Consider the following 18452-nt stretch of genomic DNA (forward strand, 5'->3'; position numbering starts at 1 on the left):
GGAAGGAAGGAAGGAAGGAAGGAAGGAAGGAAGGAAGGAAGGGAGGGAGGGAGGAAGGAAGGAAGGGAAAGTAAGGAGGGAGGGAAGAAGGGAGGGAAGGAGGGAGGGAAGAAGGGAGGGAAGGAGGGAGGAAGAAGCTACAAAAGAAGGCAATTCACCTTGAAAGAGGTACCTGTGTTCATAAGAATAACCATTCTAGAGAGAAGTAACTATCGTCAATTAATGCCAACCATCACAGGCAAAATATCCCTTAATTCATTTAAACATGTATTAAGTATCTACTGTGAGCTCAATCCTATCACAGACATTAGAGAGGTTGGAAAGATAACTGACTGGGGCCCCACTTCAAGGTACTGATGATCCATAGTCTTTGGATGCTGAAGCTTACTTGATAGAAAAAAAGAGAACGGGGATATATTAAGAGGTCCTGAATGACCACATTTCCTAGAAAACAAGGGGAAAAAAACAATAGAAGAAAAAGCAAAAACTCAATATATGCAGTAACAAGATGGCTCTTTTAAATTTTAGAAGAAAAAATAGAGCCCTCTGAAAATTTGTGTAACAAAGAGCTGCCTGAAGATGTGTAGGGTTGCTGCAGGCAGCTAAAAAGCCCCAGAAGCCATCTGACATTTACAAAGCACAGCAGTTATCCTTTCCAGCTCCTAGATTCCTTTGCAAATCAAGTAACAAAGAGCAAAGAGATAAATAGCCTCTCCCAGAAATGAGCAGAGGCCGCTGCACAATGAGTATGCTTAGTAGAAAAAAAAGGAGACAGAAGGGCAATGCTACCCAAGACTCAAGAACTCACCTGTATCCTGGTGTTTGCCTCAGTAGTGACATTCCCTTCCATTGAGTGAATTGATATAGCTGGTCATTAGGTAGACCACAGATCAAAGTAAGAGAAAAATTTCTATGATGTAGCAACTCTCCCTCTTCTAATATCTTGCTCCAGTAACTCACTAGGAATGAACTTGACCCTGGACCCTCCAAGGCTAAACCAGCAGAGCTCAAGCTCCTACAAGTCTTACTAAACTAGAAAGATTTTGAGTATGGGCCTAGTGATGCCCTGCATGCTTGTCATCCAAGAACAAGTCTAGTTAAGTTCAGAGAGACTCAACACTAGATTGGCCACAAGGTGATGAATTTTTCAGCCACTATGATTCTTGAAAACAGTCTCCTAAATGAAAGAGAGAACATGATCTGCAGCCATGAAGCCATGCAGTCCTGAACAAATGATATCATAAAGTGAAGTACCATATATGATGATTAATTACTTTTTTTTTTGGTCAACCCTTACTTCTGTCTTAGAATCAATGCTGTGTATTGGTTCCAAGGCAGAAGAGCAGTAAACAAGTGGGATTAAGTGACTTGCCCAGGGCCATGCAGTTAGGAAGTGTCTAAGCCCAAATTTGAACCCAGGCCCTCCCATCTCTAGGTCTTGCTCTTAATCTCCTGAACCACCTAACTGCCCTTCCAATGTACAATGTGACAGAACTTGAAACAAACCCTACATTGCTTTCCATTAAGAAAAATTATCAAAATCATCCTATAATCACCACCCTTATCCCGAGTATTTGAGACCAAATTTAGATGTGGGAAGTAATCAGAGAAAAATGCAAAATAATCAACTATAATACCAAATTATGTAGTATAAAGTCCAGATGCTATAAAGGTCAGAGAACTGAGTATGTAAGGAAGATACTTTATAGCTTCAAATATTTGAAGAGCTCTCATGTCAAGCCCAGACCACAAGTATTTATTAAGAATTTCCTATGTGATGGGCCAGCACTGTCCTAAGTACAGTACTAGGAATACAAATCCAAGCAGAAAGAAAATCAATCCCTTCCAGCTTCAATTCTAATGGAAGAAGACAACACATCAAAGAAACAAGGGGTAGCTAGGTAACACACTGAATAGAGCACCAAGCCAGGAGTCAGGAGGACCTAGGTTCAAATCTATCCTCAGATACATCCTGGCTATGTGACCCTTGGCAAATCACTTTGTACCAATTTCCTAGCCCTTACCATTTTTCTGCCTTGTAACCAATGCTCAGTAGAGATTCTAAGACAGAAGGAAAGGGTTTCTTTAAAAAAGATGCTGAAAAGGGCAGGCAGAAGATATAAAAGTACCTGGCTGAGGAGAATGGGAGAGAAAGTCCAGGAGAATCAGGAGAGGAATGAAGATATGGCTCCTCCTCAAATGGAGGTTCTGGGAGAAATCAGCCAAACAGAAGAAAAGACCAGACCACAGAAGGTGTTCCTATGTGTGAAGTCCTCCTACTATTACTCCTGCTCCTCCAACTATTGCTATTATTCCTCCAACTATTGCTATTATTCCTCCAACTACTGCTATTACTCCTACTCTTCCTACTATTGTTATTACCCCTACTATTACTCCTACTTCTACTATATCTTTTAACCTTTCTTCTATTAATACTCCTACTATTACTGCTACTTCTCCTACTATTTCTTTTAGTTTTCCTTCTATTAATATTCCCACTCCTACTGTTACTCCTCCACTGTCTCTTACTAATCTTCCTACTGCTACTATTACTCCTACTCATATTATTCTTACTCCTACTCCCAGTATTACTACCACTTATACTATTACTACTAGTAGTAGTATTGCTACTACTCCTATTCCTACTATTACTACTACTACCACTTCTCCTGCTATTACTCCTCCTACTCATTCTATTACTACTCCTCCTCCTCCTCCTTCTCTTCCTCTTCCTTCTATTACTCCTACTACTCTTCCTCCTTCTCCTACTATTTTGTACAGTATCACAGAACTTTAGAGTTGGAAGGGGTCTTAATGGTCCATACCCAGAAAGGATTCCCCACTACAATATAACCCAATAGGTGAGCATCCAGCCTCTGCCTGAAGACCTCCAAATGAAGAGGGAGGAAACCAACTACTTCCTGAGGCAGCCTTTTTCACTTTTGGAAAGCTCTCATTGTTAGGAAGTCTTTTCCTGACATCAACTCTAAATTGGCCTCTTTGCAACTTTCATCCATAGTATCTGGTGTATTCTCTACAGCCAAAGAGAACAATTCTAGTCACTCTTCCATAGGATGCTATAGGATGGTCCCTCAAATATTTGACAGCTATCATGTCCTCTGGGTCTTCTCTCCTCCAGATTAAGAAGTCCCCATTCCTTTGACCAAAGTTCCTTAACTTGGGGTCTGTGAACTATTACTTTCAAATATTTTGATTACTGTATTTCAATGTCATTGGTTTCCTTTGTAATTCTATGTATTTTTAATGTGTTTTAAAATATCCATTTGAGCAAGGGTCCATAGGCTTCACCAGAGTGTCAGAGGGGTCAATGATACAAAAAAAGGTTTTAGCCCAACTTCGTATGGCAAACATGGACTCAGTTCCCTTAATAAGCCTAGTTGTCCCCATCTGGATGTTCCTCAACTTGTCAATGTCATAACTGAATTATCGTGTCCAAAAATGAACATAATACTTCAAATTTGTTCTAACCATGGCAGAGAAAAGTAAGACTAAAACTGGATTTATTATTTTACTTCAGAGGGCAGACTACCTACAACCAACAGATAGATGTCAGAGAGCAACAGATTTCTTCTTTATATTAATCTGTTACCAATTCACAGTATCTTTCATATTTTCCCCTTCCTTTCCATTACTTGTCCAGGACCCCTTTTCCCCTCATGAGAAAACTAAATAGCACAGTGGGTAAAGAGTCAGGCCTAGAGTTGAGAGGAGTTGGATTCAAATCTGACCTTAGACACTTCCTGGCTATGTGATCCTGGGCAAGTCACTGAAACCCAATTGCCTAGACCTTACCACCCTTCTGCCTTGGAATCAATACTTAGTATGGATTCTAGACAGAAGGTAAGGGTATTTAAAAAAAATGATTGCAACAACCATTTAGCCAGTGACTATACCTCTGGGCTTCCTCATTCTAATCTATACAGCCTAAACATAATTGTAAGTTACATTCTCCTAAAAATGTCATTATTTTCTGATATTTATTGCATTATGCATGGGCCTAATTAAGAACAAGGAAATATTTCCTAACAATTCAACAAATCCAGTGATGGAACAAATAATTTGTTTAGGTAATGAGTTCCCTATCACTGGAAGTAGGAAAGCTAGGTGGTACAGTAGACAGACCACTAGACCTGGAGTCAAAAAAACCTGAGTTCAAATCTGGCCTCAGTCACTTCCTAGCTGTGTGACCTTGGGCAAGTCACTGAGCCCAGTTTGCCTGAGTTTCCTCATCTATAAAATGAGCTGGCAAAGAAAATGGCAACCACTCCAGTATCTTTGCTAAAAAAAATTCCAAATGGGGTCACCAAGAGATAAGTATGACTGAACAACTGAATTATTAGAGGTAATCAACTAGAAAGGAAATGTCTATCTATCAGAGATGCTGAAGGGATTTTTTTAATTCAATGATATTTTATTTTCCCAATTATATGTAATAACAATTTTCAACATAAATTTTCTGAAATTATAAGATCCAACTTGTCTCCTTCCTTCCCTTCCCTCCCTCCTCTCAGAGATGGCAAGCAATCTAATCTGGGTTATACATGTATTATCATGCAAAATATATGGAACAGATTCTTGTATCAGATAGAAAATCAGGAGAGATCACCTCTGAGGTGCTTTTAAGTTGTGATACTAATAAGAAGAAAAAATAATAATATAATAACAGCTAACATTTATAAAGTTCTTTAAGGTTTATGAAGCTCTTTACATATATCACTTCATTTGAAAGGTTCTATGATTCTACGAAAAGGAGCTGTCCATGTGAACTAAAACAGTCATGTAAGTTTTCATGGAAAAGATGACCTGAAATGATAGTTGAAGTAACAGAGAGAAGGAGAGCACTCCAAACAAAAGATAACAACTGACATTTGCTAGCAACTCACAATTATGTGCACTTTCTAGTTTTCAAAGTGCTTTCTTCTGAAGGATCCTGTGAGAGAGGCAAATAAAGAACAAGTTGGAGCCAAGATACGAATAAGCCTAGTGTGTCTGGAAGACAATAGAGAAAACTGGCTTAATTGGAGCTCTTAGGGAAGAAGGGGAGATAAGATTGGGACAAGGTGGTGCCAATTGAAAGGCTGAACATCAGGCTGACGAGAGTGGACTTTGATGAGCAATAAGGAGCTGTCCCAGGTGTTAGGAGGGGGAGTGACCCATATTTAGAAAATTTTCTCTGACAGTGATGTGTACAATGAATTATAACCAAAAAAAAGTCCAGAGTCAGAGTGGCTGGCTGAAAAGTTGTTGCAGTAAAGATGAGAGATGATCCTGTTCAAAGTACCAAGTCAATTCTATTCAACAAAAACTTAGTCACTGTTATATAGCAGGTAGGGACAGCTAGGTGGTTCAGTGGACAAGAGTACTGGGCCTGGAATCTAGAAGATTCATCTTTTTGAGTTCAAATCTGGCCTCAGACATTTATTAACTGTAAGATCCTCAGCAAGCCACTGAACCCTGTTGACATCAGTATCTTCATCTGTAAAATGAGCTAAAGAAGGAAATGACAAATTACTCTAATATCTTTGATAAGGAAATCCAAATCGGGGTCACAAAGAGTCATACATGACTGAAATAAGTGAGTAACAACATATACCAGGTACTGTGCAAGATTCTACCTTCAAGGATCTTACATTCTGCTAGGAATGAGGGGTGGGCAGACATTGCATGTGTATATATACTGGTAAATACTAAATATATACAAAATCATTTGGGGAGGGTGATAAAATGCTGTGTTGTTAACTGTCCTTCATTCTGTCTCAGAATCAACACTGAGTATTGATTCTAAGTCAGAAGAGTGATATGGGCTAGACAAAAGGGGTTTAATGACTTGTCCAGGGTCATACAGTTAGGAAGTGTCTAAGGTCAGATTTGAACCCAGGGCCAATCATTTCCAGTCCTGGCTCTCTAGCCACTGAGCCAACTAGCTGACTCCATTTTTCATTCTTCATTTTTGAAGAGGACCCATGACATCATGGGGTGATGTCTTAACTTGTGCATGAACTGGATTTAAGTGAAGCAAAGTTACACGAATTCCTCAACCCTACTCAAGTTCTCTCTCTTCCAGAGCCACTGAAGTCTAATGGCAAGAAAAAAGTCTTGACAAAATTAAAGATGATTGGGAATTACCTGAGATGCAGTGTCATCTTCAATGTCTGACCAAGCTCCAAGCATTCCATAACAGCTGCTCCAGCCACCTTCATGGCCATTGGAACAAATTTTTCTCATCTACTCATTCTGCTGGGGAAGTCTTCACATACTTGGGATAGACATCCCTCTAACTCACTATGGTAAAGAGAGAAGCAGCTAGATAGCACAGTGAATAGAGTGCCAGATCTGGAACTTGGAGGACCTGGATTCAAATATGACCTCAGATATTTCCAAGTTGTATGACACATAGCAAGTTACTTAACCCTGACTGCCTCCAGCATTGGCAAAGGTTTTCAAGTTCAGGTGCCTAAACTGCAACTTCAAGCTCCTGTGAACCCCCAAATTACCCCAGAGAGCCAAGGGAGGAAGTACTTCCTTTGGGCAGCTGGAGAGAGGGGTGGGGCATACAAAAAATGTCCTAGGGAGCTGGGAAGAGGGGGAACAGAGCAGTTCCCTGAGTTTAGGTTCTGCACACATGCCACGCCTTTGCCAACACTGGCCTAGCCCTAACTGTGCTTCTGTCTTAGAGATGATACTAAGACAGAGAGTAAGAGTTATAAAAAATAAATAGATTTTTCAAAAGAAAGAAATGGGGAGTTAGTAAAGGTCTCATATAGAAGATAGCCACTAAACTATGCTGTGAAGTTTGAGATTCTATGGAGTAAAAATTAGAAGGGAAAGCAATCCAGACATGAGGAACTACATGCACAGAAGCAATCGAGGCAGGAGATGACATACTGTTAATAGATAAAAAGAATGGCCATGGGAATAGAGGGTAATGGACAAACCTGAGATTAAAAGATAAATCCCTGCTAGACCAGATAAATGTCAGGGCCATTTCTCCCAGATGACAGGAAATATCCATCAAAAAGCCAGCCTAAAATCATGGATATTTTACTATTTCCTGAAGGAATTAAAATTATAGCTTCTCTGCAACAGAAAAGACAAAGAAGCTCTGAATCTCCCCATCTCTGGTTTTTAGAATAATTTTACTTCGTCCATTTAGACTTTAGAGGTCACAGTCAGCATTCTAATATAGACTGAGAAGCCAGATGGTTGATAATGCTGACGTCAGAGCACGAGTTTAAAAACATAAGACCAAAGGGTACCTCCAGATCTATCTATCTATTCATCTGTTCACCTATTGATCTATTCACCTATCTATCTATCCATCAATCCATCTATCTATCTGTCTATCTATCTATCCATCTATTTATCTAAAACATTCCTAAGAACAAGGAAATTGTCCTATTTATTGGAGCACAATCTGATATAGCAAATTCCTATACTGCAATAAAATTCAACAAGTATTTATTAAGTTCCTACTCTGAACCAAGTACTGTACTAACTACTGGGGATGAAAATAAAAAAAGACAGTTCCTCAGAACAGCAAGGTGTCTTGGTGGATAGTCCAGCCTGGAAACAAGAGATCGTAGATTCAAATGTAGCCTGAAATACTTCCTAACTCTGTGATCCTAGACTAGTTAATCCCAAATTGCCTAGCCCTTACAGTTCTTCTGTCTTGGAAATGATACTTAAAATCTATTCTAAGAAAAAAAGGTAAGGGTTGGGTTATTTTTTAAAGACAGTTCCTCAAAGACCAAAATAAATAATATGTACATGAGTAAATAAATGCCTAGAGAAGACATGAGGAAGTATGATTCCCTCTTTTTAATAGAAAGTAGGAACTATGGATTTGGAGTGTTACATATATTGTTGGGCACAGTGTATTAGTTGGTTTGAGGGATCATGGTGGTGGTGCAGAGAAATCACTGTGAAAAAAAACAAAAGGCGTCACTAAAGCTTCTTTTTGAAAGACTTGTTTTCTTTGGCACATATTTTGTGATAGCAGAGATACCCACAGAGGCTGTTTACTTTTACCTCCTAAACACATATTGTGAGATTTTCCCCATTCTTTTTGGGCAGAGTAGGTTTGGGCAGAGCCTGAATTTAGCAACCAAGAAAACAAAGAGAGTGTTTCTCCTCATTCAGGTCCCAACTTCTCATGATTCATTACTGTCAATTGCAAATAGGGAATTGGGAAAGGATGGCCCTTCTGCCAGAAATCTAGGTAAAATCTGCCCTTGGTTCACAAAGGCTCCCTTGCCTTTACTACCATCAACCCAATAATTTGTTGCTCTTTTCTAGACAATGACTTCATAAACATGCTCCTTCTACTTCATCTCCTTCCCATTTCCTAATGGGGTAATCAACAGCAGTACATGTAGGACAACTGTCTCCAGGGCCACACAAAAAACTTTAGTAGAAGAAGGGATTTATTAGCTACGAATAATACATAGGCAAGTAATCACGGAATAGAAGAAATCAATAAATTAACTTATTAAGCAATTTTTATGTGCCAAGTTCTGTGCTAAGTGCTGAAAATATGAAGGGAAAGCCTCTGCCCTCAAGGAGCTTACATTCTAATTGTAGAGACAACATGTACATAAGTAGGGACATACAAGATATATACAGAGTAGATGAAAGATAGTCCAAGAAAGGATGGTGCTAACAGTTCGTGGTGGAGGTGGGAGGATAAAGAAAGAGCTCTTGCAAAAAATGACACTTGACCTAAGTATAGAAGGCAACTAGAAATTATAAGACATAGATGTGAGGAGAAAGAGCATTTTAGGAGTGGAGTACAGCTAGTGCAAAATGATGGAAGATAGAACATAAAATATAGTGAATAGACGAAATATGACTAGACCATAGAGTTTGAGGAAGTAATGTGTAAGAAGAATAGGAAGGGAACAGCTAGGTGACTCAGTGGCTTGAGAGTCAAGACTAGAGATGAGACTTCATGGTTTCAAATCTAGCCTTGGATACTTCCTAGCCATGTGACAAATCACAGGGCAAATCATTTGACCCCAAATGCCTTCCCTTTACCACTCTTCTGCCTTGGAACCAATACTTAGTATCAATTCTAAGACAGAAGGTAAAGGTTTTTAAAAAATTAAAATAAAAAAAGAAGAAGGACCCAAGTGGTACAGACTATAAAAGCAAAACCAATAAGTTTACATTTGACTTTGAAATGAATCATTCATTTATAAAGTAGCAGGATGACCTGCTCAGTGCTTTCGAAAAAATCATTTGGGCAGATGTGGACAGGCTAGTTTGATTTGAGTAGACTCTTGAGGCAAGAGGTGAACTAGAAGGCTATTACAATAAGTCTAGAAACCCAGAGTTCAGAATAATAATAACAATGCATGCTTATAATAACAAATTTTCAACAGCTCTGAAGCACTACAGATATCATTTCATATCTATTGTGGAGGAAACCGAAAAATTAAGTAATTTGATCAGGGGTAGACTTTTAATAAATGTTAGAGCTGAACAGAATCCAAGTCTGTTGTGTTGTTGTAGGTCATTTTTCGGTCATGTCTGACTCTTCATGACCCCTTTTGGGGTTTTCTTGGCAAATATACTGGAGTGGTTTGCCATTTCCTTCTCCAGCTCAGTTTACACAGGAAGAAATTGAAGCAAACAAAGTTAAGTAACTTCCTCGGGGTCATATAGTGTCTGAGGTCAGATTTGAACTCTGGTCCTCCAGACTCCATGTCTGGGGTTCTATCCACTATGTCACTTAGTTGCCTATTCCATGGCATGCTACATTTCTTTTTTTTTTTTTTTAATAACTCTTTCCTTCAGTCTTAGAATCAATACTATGTATTGGTTCCAAAGCACAAGAGCAGTTAGAGCTAGGCAATGGGAGTCAAGTGACTTGTCTAGGGTTACACAACTAGGAAGTATCTGAGACCAGATTTGAACCTAGGACCTCCCATCATTACTTTACTTTTCCAAGGAGACAAATCTCAATAAAAGTTTTCCTTAGGACCATTCATCTTCAGCCCAGGTCCTTCTCTCAGTTTGGTTCTATTGCATTCAATAAGCTTTCAAGATTAAAGAAATCTATTTTCTCATCCTTGTTGAACATCTTTTTATATCTGAAAATTTCATTAATATATTCAGGTTCACAGGGTTCTCTTCACCATAAGTGACTCTGGACCCAGCAATTGACTCTGAATCCTTGGATTGTTCAAGTAGTTCAGGCCAAGTAATGCTCTCTCACCATCCTAATTTTCTCTTAAGACTTTGAACTGCTCCAACATAGCTTTTTTGTCAAGCTTGGAGCATTCTACATGAAACTCTCCTAGTTGATAGAGACAATGTGGAGGTGATGATAACTATATGCCTACATGAGAGGAACTGACTCATCAGCTTTAAAATGGAGAAATATCTTTTATTTGTACTTCAAGAGAAACACAGATGCTTCTAAACTCTCTAGAAAACTAAATTTAGGAAGGAGAAAGAGAAAGATTCCCTGGCAGACATGTTGGGGAAGCCAGCTCCTCAACATGTCTATTTTCCAGTTTGCCCCTCTAGAGTCTGGGGAATTTCTCCTTGAGTGAGATTTAGGCCTCTCTCTTGTGGCAACAAGATTACATAAAATCATTTGAAAGCCTCATTTATTCTTGTGTGTTTTCTGGAATATCTAATTTGTATAACATCTCCAATTTTTGTTTGCTATTTACTTAGATAAATGAATTTACTTGCTATTCATGACGTTTCAATTCATTATTTATTTATTTTGAATGCTAATTGTTTTTTACATTTCAAGTTCCTGCTCCTCTCCTTCCCCCTCACCCTTCCCTCACTCATTGTGAAGGCAAGAAATGTTATACAAATTATACATATGAAATCATGCAAAGCATTAGCCATATTGTAAAAAAAGGCAAGAAAAATAAAATTTAAAAACTATCCTTTGATCTTCATTCAGATTTCTTTACTTCTTCCTCTGGAGATGGATAGTATTTTTCATCATGAGTCTTTCAGAATTTTCATCTGAATTTTCAGAATTTAGATCATTGTATTGATCAGAATAAGTAAATCATTCATAGTTGATCATCATACAGTATTGCTGTGTGTACAATGTTTTCCTGGTTCTGCTCACTTCACTTTGCATCAATTCATATAAGTCTTCCCAGATTTTTCTGAAATCATGGCACTCATCATTTATTTTAAGACCATAGTATTCCATCACAATCATATACCTCAACTTGTTTAGCCATTCCACAATTGATGTGTAGCCCCTCAATTTCCAATTTTTTGCCATCACAAAAAGAGGTGCTATAAATAAATTTTTGTGCACATATAGGTCCTTTTCCTTTTTATGTGATATCTTTGGGATGCAGAGCCCCCAAAAAAGTGATAATTCTGGGTCCCAGGGCATGTACAGTTTTATAGTCCTTTGGGTATAGCTCCAGAATAATTGGATCAGTTCGCAGTTCTACCAATGTGTATAAATGTTCCAATTTTTCCACATCCTCTCCAACATTTTCATTTTCCTATTCTTTCGTATTAGCTAATCTACTAAGTGTAAGATGGTACCTCAGAGCTGTTTACTTTGCATTTCTTAGGGCAACTAGAGAACCTGGGTTCAAATCTGGTCTCAAACACTTCTAAGCTGTGTGAGCCTGGGAAATTCACTTAACCAAAATGCCTAACCCTTATCACTCTTCGGTCTTGGAACCAATACTTGCAACAATCTAAGAAAGAAGGTGAGAGTTTTTTTTTAAATGTACATTTCTCCAATCAATAAAGACAGAGCATTTTTATATGACTAGAGATAGCTTTGATTTCTTCATCTAAAAACTGCCTATTGGTAACCTTTGGCCATTTATCAATTGGGGAATGATTCATATTTTTTTATAAATTTGACTCACTTCTCTATATATTTGAGAAATGAAGCCTTTATCTGAGAAGTTTGTGATATTATTTCCCCCCCCCCCCCAGTTTCCTGCTTTTCTTCTAATCTTGACTGCATTGGTGCTATTTGCTATTTATAGTATTAACAGTTTGGATTAGTCTTGTGGTTGGTAGAAAAAGACTAAGTGTTAGCTGAGGAGTATGTTTCCCCTTTAAGGAATCAAGTGGCTTTTTTTTATCTGAACCAATTGGGACACTAATTTGATAACATCAAGGGGAACAGATAGATATAAGTCTGATCAGATATCTCTGTCATACTCAAAGAACAGAGCAGCCAGACTCACTTCCACTTCTCCTGTTCTCCTCAGGGTAGTAATTATAGTATCCTTTGGAGAAAGGTGGGCAAGATTCCAGATAAAGCTATTGATGCCTCCCCTTAAGCCATCTCTTTGTACATGTAGACATCTCATGTGGACATACACCTACTACACAGGCACACATGTCTAAGACTACGAATCTAGCACATCTGTGTTAGTTCTTAGATCAGGGATCCGGGTGTTTGCAGCTGGCCACTGTTTATAGCACTCCAAAGGAGAGGCTGAGACACTCAGGGAATGCTGGTAGGCAGATTGTAAACAATTTCCTATAGTTCTAGTTGTAGGAAAGCCAATAGATAAGTTACTCTCTCTCTCTCTCTCACCAGAAACAATAAAGCTGACAGAGAATAATTAGCACAGCAGAGAGAGTGTGGAACAGTGGAGAGAAGCCTCATGTTCAGAGTCAGAAGATATGGTATCAAATTCTGCTTCTGTCAATTAGTACTTCTGCAATATTGGGCAAAGGGCAGCTAGATGGTGCAATGCTTGGAGTACAGGATCTGAAGTCAGGAAGACTTGAGTTCAAATCTTGTCTCAAATACTTCCTAACTATGTGGCTCCTGGGCAAGTCACTTAATGCCATTTGCCTCAGTTTCTTCATCTGTAAAACAAATTGGAGAAGGAAATGGCAAACTACTTTAGTATCTTTGCTAAAAAAAAAACCCTAAATGAGGTTACAAAGAGTTAGATTATTGAAATGACTGAAAAACACTGATACTGGGCAAGTTAACCTCACTGGGCCTCAGTTTCCTTATCTATAAAATGAAGAAATTGGATCACAGCTAAGGTTCCTTTTTCTAGATCTATAATTTTCCAGTGACATGAATCTAGTGACTGTGATATAGAGCAGTTTTGCAGGTAATTGCTTATGTTTACTAGTCAACAAAAAAATTTACCACCCTACCCTCCTTGCCTAGGAGAATAAAATTGGCAATGAAATCAGCATCCTTATTAGTAACCCCATGTATATCAAGGCCTATATACCAGGAGGTAGGTATTTGAAAGATTATATTATAAATGGGTTATTGATGTTAATGGGTTCTTTTTTTAGAGGAGGAGGTTGCAATGGGATTAATAATAACACCTGCCTCCAAGAGTTATTAGGAGCATAAAATGAAATATTTATTAGTGCAAATCTTAAAGCACTTTGCAAATGCTAACTATTTGATAGGAGAAAAGGAATAATAATATATCCTTTTTCTAATTAGCAAAAATCCACCTTCTCTCTTATCTTTCCACCCACAATTGATAAAGAAAAATAAAATTCCTTTTAAAACATGTAGAGCAAATAAATTTCTACATAGGCAATATGAGAGAGGGGGGCAGTGAGAGGAGAGAGAAAAAGAGAGAGAAGAGAGAGACAGAGACAGAGACAGACAGACAGACAGAGAGAGAGAGAGAGAGAGAGAGATGTTTTAAAGTTTAGTTTAATATTTGAAAAGACATTTCTTAGTCTGTGCTAACTCACATTAGGTCCAAAACCATTAAATCTGAGAATCATGTAATTGGGAAATATTTAACAAAATAAATAAAAGTATATATTGGAGAGAAAGAGAGAAGGCTTGTTCTGCACATTCAGAATCTTTCTCCTCTCTTTCAGGAGGTAGGTAGCATGTTTTCCCTCATTGGTCCTCCCAAATTGTGGTTTGTTATGACATTGATTAGAGTCTTTGCCCATGGATCCAGGAAAATCACTACTTAGCCTAATGGGTTGAAATTGAAAAGAGGCACATTTAGACTTGAGATAAAGAAACCACTTCCTAATTAAAGCAATCCAAAAGTGTAATGAACTGTTTTGGGAGTCAGTGGACTTCTCTTCATTTGAAGTTCTTCAAGCAAAGATTGGAGAGCCATTCCTTAGGTGTGTTGAGGGATTTTTATTCTAGTACCAGGAAACTTATAAGCCAAATCAACCCAAAACTTATAAAAATAATTAATAACTTCGGCAAAGTGACAGGATTTAAAACAAATTTAAATCACCAGCATTTTTATTTACCACCACCAAAAGATAGAAAATGAAATTCCATTCCAAATAACTCTAGACAACATAAAATACCTGGGGATATGCCTACCAAAACAAATAAAACACTCTTCCCACAAATAAAGTCAGACCTAAACAACTGGAAAAACATTAATTGCTCATGGATAGGCTGAGTCAATATAGTGTAAATGTCAGTCTTACCTAAGTTAATTTACCTATTTAGTGCCATACCAATCAAACTACTCAAAAATTATTTTATAGGATTAGAAAAAATGATAACAAAGTTCATCTGAAAGAACAAAAGACCAAGAATATCAAAGAAATTAATGTAAAAAAAAAAAAGGAAGGAAGATGGAGGCCTAGTCATACCAGAACTTATACTACACTTTAAAGTGGCAATCAGGGAGCAGCTGGATTGCTCAGTGGATTGAGAGCCAGGCCTAGAGATGGGAAGTCCTAGGTTCAAATCTGACCTCAGACACTTCTTACTGTGTGACCCTGGGCAAGTCACTTAACCCCCATTGTCTAGCCCTTACTGCTCTTCTGCCTTAAAACCAATACACAGTATCCATTCTAAAATGGGAGGTAAGGGTTTAAATAAAAAAACAACAACAATAATAATAAAGTGGCAATTGTCAAAACAATCTGGTACTGGTAGAGAAATAAATAAGAATGGTAGATCAATAGCATAAATTAGGCAAATCAACACATGGCAGTTAATGTCCATAGCAACTTAGTGTTCTATCAACCCAAAGATCCATGCCTTTGGGGAAAGAACTCACTATTTGACAAAAACTGCTGGGAAAACTATAAAGCAGTATGGCAAAGAAGGGGCATGGGCCAACATTTCACATCAGCATAAAGTCAAAATGGTTACTTGATCTAGAAATAAAATTAGAGAAACATAGAAAAGTTTACCTGTCAGCCTTATGAATAAGTGAAGAATTTATGACCAAACAAAACATAGAGAACTTATTTAAAATGAAATAGATCGTTTCTATTACATTAAATTCAAAAGGTTTTGTACAAATAAAACCACTACACCAAGATTAGAAGGGAAGCAACAAATGTGGGGGGAAATCTTATAGCAAGTATCTCTGAGAAAAGAATAATTTCTCAAATGTAGAGTCAAATTTATAAGAATACAAAGCATTCCTCAATCGAAAAATAGTCCAAAATATTTTAGCAGCTTTTTTGTAGTGGCAAAGAATTGATAACTGAAGGGATTGTCCATTACTTGGGGAATGGAAGAATAAATTGTGATATATGGTTGTAATGGAATACTACTGCACCATAAGGAACAATGAATAGGATAAGTTCAGAAAAACTTGAAAAGACTTATATGAACTGATGCAAAGTGAAGTGAGCAGAATCAGGAGACCAATGCAGACAGTAACAGAAATATTATATGCTGATCAGCTATAAAGGACTTAATCATTATCAGCAAAGCAAGTCTCCAAGATAAACACAAAGGACTCATGATGAAAATGCTTTCTACAGCCAAAGAAGGAACAATTGCAATCTGAGTGTAGATCAAAGCATGCCATTTTCCACTATAATTCATTTGATATTTCTTTTATATGTGTGATACGTGATTTCTATCATGACATAAGCAATATGGAAATATGTATTACATAAAAGTATGGATATAATCGAACTATTCACTGCCTTGGGGGGGGGGTAGAGAAGAAAAAAACTTGAATTCTAAAATATCAAAAAATAATTGCCTGGAAACAGGTGGGTGGTTCAGTGGATTGATAGTCAGGTGGAGACAGGAGGTCCTAGGTTCGAATCTGGCCTCAGACACTTCTTACTGTGTGACCCTGGGCAAGTCACTTAACCCCCATTGCCTAGCCCTTACCACTCTTCTGCCTTGAAACCAATACACAGTATTGATTCTAAGATGGAAAGTAAGGGTTTTAAAAAAACAGTTGTCAAAAAATGTTTCTACATATAACTGAAACAAGGAAAAAAACAATAGAAAAAAAAAGACTTCATGTAAGATAGCATTTCAGTTGAACATAAAAGGAAACCAGACATTCCAAGAGGCAGAGGTGAGGAGGAAGTGAAAACTAAACATGAAGGATAATTATAGTTTTCTCCAATTCTGAAGTCCTTTGATGATGCCCTGCTTTGATTCCTTTCTCTAACCTTGTTTTCCCCATAGTGCCACCAAGAGAAAGTTGGAATGTTTTTTAGTAGGAAATTTACTAGGAAACTAGACAGAAAAAAAAATAATTACAAAAATACAGAAATAAATACACTTACAAAATGCAGGTTTCTTACCCTCACTAAAGTATAGCCAGTTTTTGGCTGAATAGTTTATTTGGAGCTCCTATCCTAGCTTCTTTTCTTTATGTACCCCTTATCTATTTAAGATGATAAGAGTTGGACAATGACTACTAGACTAAAGTAGATGAGGGTTTGTACCACTTTCTGATAGGATTCATAATCCTCTTCTAAATCTACATACTATGCTCTTCTCTAAGTGTGGGGCAACATGCCATCTCCCCTGATCTTGGAATGTACTGAACTTCTCTGACCTTCTTGGATCTTGCACTGGTCCCTGGCCCCACAGGAGGAAGTTATGTTCCCTAACTAGTAGCAAAAGAGGATTTCCCTGGCTTCTAATAATCCTGTCCTCAAAGCTGTCCACTTTACTCTTCTTGGATGTCCTACCCTACCCCTTATTTTTGTTCAGTTTCTTTAAAGCACATTCACAAGGATAGTCCAATCCTTTTTTAAAAATCCCTACCTTCTACCTTAGAATTGATGCTATGTATCCAGCCTCAGACACTTCCTAACTATGTGACCCTAAACAAGTCACTTAATCCCAATTGCTAGCTAGCCCTTACTGATCCTCTTCTTTGGAATTGACACTTAGAATTGATTCTGAATGTAATTTTATTTTATTTTTTCCAATTACATGTAATAACAAATTTCTACATAAGTTTTCCAAAGTTATATGATCCCTCTCTCCCTTCCCAGAGCTGGCAAGCAATTCAATCTGGGTTATACATGTATTATCACACAAAACACATTTCTATAACTTAGTATTGATTCTTAGATAGAAGGAAAGGGTTTAAAAAGAGAGAAAGAGAGAATGTAATAGTCAGGGACCCATGAAGAATGATGAGGACAAGGATCATATTTTTGCCTTTTTTTGGTAACCCCAGAGCTTAGCATAGTACCTGGCACATAGTACGTGCGAACAAATGCTTGTTGACTGATCAGTGACCTTTAGACAACTCTCTAGTCTAAGACTGTAACTTGCAGGCCAGATGCTAATCTACAGTTATAGAAGTTTCCTCATTATACACAAAAGGCCATATTCTTTGACCCAAAAATAGCACTACTCGGTCTGTATTCCAAAGAGGTCAAATAAAATGGAAAAGGACTTATTTGTACAAAAATATTTATTAGGAGCTCTTTTTGTGGTGACAAAAAAAAAAGGAAATTGTAGGGATATTCATAAATTTTGGAATGACTGAACAAGTTGTGGTATATGATTATGATGGAATACTGTTGTACTATAAGAAATGATCAGGAAATCTCAGAAAACCTGGGAAGATTTATATGAACTGATGCAAAATGAAATAATCAGAACTAGAATACTATACACAATAATAGCAATATTGTATGATAATCAGCTGCGAAAGACTTAGCTAGTGTGATCAATACAATGATCCAGGACAATTCTAAAGGACCCATAATGAAAAATGCTATCAACCTCTAGAAAGAGAACTAATAAACGCTGAGTGGTGACTGAAGCATTCTTTTTTTTCCACTTCATTATTTTGGTTTCTTGTGTTTTCTTTTGTAGCATGACTAATAAGAAAATATATTTTGCATGATTTCATGTGTATAGTTGATATATAGCTTACCTTTTCAAGAAGTGAGAGAGGGAGAGAATTTGGAATTCAAATTCTAAAAAAAAGAATTTTTTAAAAATTTACACATACCTGGGAAATGTTTAACAAAATAAATAAAAATATATATTGGAGAGAGAGAGAGAGAGAGAGAGAGAGAGAGAGAGAGAGAGAGAGAGTAGTTTCCTCAACAAGAGTAGTACCCTAAGCCAATGTAATCATAGGACCAATGAAAAAAAAAAAACTTCATGGTTATTCCCTCTAATAACTGTTCTGCCTCAATAGAAAGCAGCCTCATTCCTAGGGTCCTCTCTTCTGCCTCATACTATCTCCCCTTCATGACTCTTAAAA

This window comes from Gracilinanus agilis, chromosome 1, assembly GCF_016433145.1.
Source record: "Gracilinanus agilis isolate LMUSP501 chromosome 1, AgileGrace, whole genome shotgun sequence".
NCBI classification, from domain to species: domain Eukaryota; kingdom Metazoa; phylum Chordata; class Mammalia; order Didelphimorphia; family Didelphidae; genus Gracilinanus; species Gracilinanus agilis.